This window comes from Limulus polyphemus, unplaced genomic scaffold (genome assembly GCF_000517525.1).
Source record: "Limulus polyphemus unplaced genomic scaffold, Limulus_polyphemus-2.1.2 Scaffold2461, whole genome shotgun sequence".
Classification (NCBI taxonomy): Eukaryota; Metazoa; Arthropoda; class Merostomata; order Xiphosura; family Limulidae; genus Limulus; species Limulus polyphemus.
The window spans coordinates 152,829-157,331 of NW_013668071.1; the positions used below are offsets into that span (position 1 = coordinate 152,829).

Consider the following 4,503-nt stretch of genomic DNA (forward strand, 5'->3'; position numbering starts at 1 on the left):
CACTGACTATAGTAAACTAGTAATACATACTCCTTTTTTGGCGCGGCGCGTTGGTTATATTTATAGACGTGTGGAGGCTTTCTAGAATTTTCAACTTTACAAAACAATACAAAGCTACATTTAAGCGTTTACATACAAACATTTAATGTTGATTCTTACTCTCGAGAATCTTCTACAACTTTGGAGAATAGACGGGAGTTTCGCAATACATATTCAACAGTATAAGCTATGTATGTTTCTAAATATAAATGTAATCTAAACAAATGTCGATATTAAAATAAATATAAAATAATAAATTCGTCAAATTAGTTAAAGTGCTGCTCTTGTACATGCAGTAGATAAATTTTGATTTGGTTTGTCTTGAATTTCTCGCAAAGCTACACGAGGGCTATCTGTGCTATATATATATATATATATATATATTTATATCTATATTAAAGAATGTGTGTTTTACAGTTTTCAAATTATCATTATAATCCCAATATCTCTGCTACCCTTAACGCTTCAATAACGCTCTTTGTTTTATTATTATTTTTTGTTTATAGAAAGCTCCTACATGCAATCTCGGTTACAAACTGAAAATATCAAATTACCAATACTCTAATACATATTAAATAACATTACAGCAGCAAGAATTGTAAATTAAATTATGGCTAATAATCAAACTACTGATAAAGATAAAATTTGCCTTTCCAAAATATAAGTATTACAGATTTGTATTACTTTATATATTAACCATTGATTTTGTCTACACAATAGGATTAACCTTTAACTACGTTACAATCAAGGCATAGTTTAGGATTTCACTCATTTTGTATAGAATATAAAAATAATCATAGTAACCTAACGGTATAAAACATGTATCCAATCTATTTACCAATGCATCCACCCTTGAAAACTACAAATATTCTGGCAGAGGCTCAAAAAGTAAAGAACAGTTGAAAGAACTACTAATTTCATACTTTTGTAACTTAAAAAGAATATATCCTTATTTAAATACTTAATTTTCAGTTTTGTTTTTCGTTCAGGAGTTCTAAATATGGATAGATGAAGTCCTTATAAACCAGATGCACAAAAGTCATAAACCTACGCTAATCCTCTAGCTTAGACAAATGTTACATACTACAACGATTGTTCTTTAAGGCTTATACTTGTTTGATCCTGTTTCTGTTAATGCCCTTGTGTACTGAAGTCGTTCTCATTTCAAGATGTGGAACAGAGACTTGTACAAATTAATGTGAGTTGGGTATTTATCTCTCTTGAATATGTAGAATGGAAATTATTGCTGACATAGATAATCTAGCATTGTGGGTTACCTCACTAAGATTTTTGTCTGTCTTGAAAGTGTGGTATCATCATTTTGATCCTTTTCATCTCGTGGTGTTGTTCTGTTCTTCTACTCTTGTATCGAAATAAGTCTCCATGCAGTATACTTTATTCTTATATGAATGCATAATTTTATTTTTTACGCACATGTGTTTGCTTGATTTTCTTTTCTATGGGACATCAATGTTCCTGTATATCAAATTCGGTAAAATAAAAATATTTCTGTCACGAGTAACTGAACTATTCATGCTGATAAATGTCACAAGTATAAAACTGACTTGTATCATACATGGAATGGAAGAAACATCCACTGGGAACGAAATTCAGAGTTAAAACATTTCCACTAAATAGATGTCTTTAGCAAGGTTGATGAAAAAAATATCTTTGAGGAGGATGATGTTTCCCGTGAAAACGAATCCGAGAAAAGAGATTTCATTGATGATGTAGTGATAATAGCTCCAAAGAAAGTAATAGCGCTTATGAAGATGAAGACTCTCAGAAGAAGAAGTCTAATGCAAAACACCTATTGGAGACAAAGGAGGTGTTTCAAAAAACAGTCCTTGGTATGATATGTATTTATTGGTTCTAACTGGTGTTGGCCGAACAGAAGCAAGAACGAAAACTGATGAGCTGGTACCCCAAAGAAATACACTGAGGGAAGCTAAACGCTTAACATAAGAAGAATTTTCGGCAAGTTTGAAAAAAATAACTTTGAGAAGAATATCTAGAAAGATAAACATTCTATCAACAACTCAAACGTTACTTCATTCACAAATCGGTCATACAAAACAAACTAAAATTAAAAGAAGCTGGAAGCTGTTAAAGCAGCTGTGAAAAAGAGAAGACATTTTCGAAGAGATAATTTGGTTACTGATGGTGTACTATTTAAGTAATAAAAAAATAAAATACAAATAATAACAAGTGACTCCAACAAATACTATATTAAATGTATGTATACCATTAGTATCTCACGAAAGATATGTGTGTGTATTTGTGTGAGAGTCAAAATGTTTATGGCATGGACGAAAGCTTCATAAACCCAGTTCAGCTTCAGTTTGTTTTATCTCTCTATTTTGGTGATTACTGACGTTAAAGAAGACAAAAGCTTGATTACCAAACCAAAGGATGATGTTGATAGGGTGGTATGGCTTTAAACTAAACTAGTCCGTCAATCATGATGTGTTCGAATCTGATGAGTCAGGTAGCACCTTTCATTGACATTTAGATACCTACAAAATTAAGTAATTAACTAATGATTCAGATTGGATAAGTGGGATTAATTACCTGAAAATATAATACTTAATGGTGAGGCAGGGCTTGAATTAATATATTTGTAAATAATTATGAAATATTAAACATTGTTGGAATTGATGAAAATGGAGAGTGACAAACTTTCAGTCTGTTTAAAGTGTCACACTGTTTGAGCAACTGGACTTGGAAATACAAATCATTCATCTGCATATTAAGTTAAAGAAGGTATATCTGAAAAATAATTTTCTTCAGAGCTTATTAGAAACATTAGTACTAAAGCCTCATGAAGAGAATCCATTAACAGAGGAAAATTCGTCAACATTTGCAAGCTTATTTCAAGCATTTTACAAATCATATAATGTTCAAACTGTTCAGCAAAGTAAAAAAATTCTCTGTTCTACGCTAAATAAAGTAAACAAGACACACTAACCATATACCAAGAAAACAAAATGTTGTATATAAAGTGAAATGTTGGTGTACATGAAAAGAACATCATATATATTTATAACTTTTAAATTCGCTGCATGATCTAACTGCATGATTTAACTAAGAACTATACTAAAATACAACAATAACATCCCTTAACTATATAATCCACTACATAATGACGAAATAATTAAAAGAAAAACGCTTATGAAGTGCATGCTAATATAAAATTAAAACAAAACCCTGATAAAACAAGTATGAAAATAAAAGATTTTACAAAACTTCTTTCAAATAATGAAATGATAAACATATATATAGAACAGAAAATACAAGAGGAAACGCTTTCAAAGGATTAAATAATACATATATACACCAAAAATTTTTATAAATATATGTTAGGTATACAAAACAAAACACTTTTTAACATAGAATATAAGAATATACCCTTTAACAAAGAATGCAATATATATATATATATATATATACACGAGTATGAAAAATACACCCCTAACCAAGAAAATGCAATAATTTCGTCCTTAAGTAAAGTCAAAAGAAAATGCGTGTGCACACACACACACAAACTTTAATACACATTACATTACTACACCTTCAGAAGGGCATAGTCTAAAAGGCTACACATTTTCACACAAAAAAAGAGGACTAATCAAGATGGGAACTCTTTAACAATGACTGTATAAAATGTCGAGCTTTATCATATCCGTATATACATATACATAACGAATACTTTTTAATAATTACGATAACAAAAGTAAAAACTCTTTTTAGTAAAGATGGATATATTATACAACATCAAGTATACTACAAACCTCAGAAATACGTATAAATGTTTAAAAAAGCGAAAATTAAACCCTTTTTAATAGATAACATAATATCAAAGCATTACATTTACACAAAAATAACACTTTCATCTAAATAAAAAATAACAACATAAGAAGAATGAAAACCTTTAACTTCAGAATTCAAAATACAATGGATGGAATACCCCATGTCATAATAAAACAGGAAAACATTTTCCTCCAAACTTCCAAATGAAGATACAGATAGATATTTGTACGTGTATCTAAATAGAAATGTGGAAGAAAAAGGAATGGATACAAAAAATATAAAACTAACACTGAACAACTTAAACTAAAATAAAATGACAATATATACACTTTAAACGAAAAAATAAATATTCAGCTTACAAAGAGCCTGCTCAAAATTCACCCCCGCTATCTCAGTGCCGCGATTAGAATTTTTTGGGTCCTAGGCAAGAACAGAATGTGCATATTGTTACGACATCGAGGTCACATGACTAGTATCACGCCACGTCATAATCGAACTTTCACGTCTTTTCCTTAAATCTCGTGATCTTTCTATATATATATAGTGTAGTCTTGTATATATAAGACTGGCCACGAAGCGGAACGGGGGGGGGGGGTTACGAGTAATTGAACTGCAGTCAGAGAGTGTGTAATTGAACGGGGTATTGTTGAAGTC

At 30.4% G+C, this 4,503-nt stretch overlaps 1 long non-coding RNA gene across 1 annotated transcript in view; it reads right to left on the bottom strand.

The window, feature by feature from the left end:
* The window catches only part of LOC106467015, a 29,441-nt gene that overhangs the window by 14,178 nt on the left and 10,760 nt on the right, over positions 1–4,503 (bottom strand). The gene's annotated exons all lie outside the window — the stretch shown is intronic.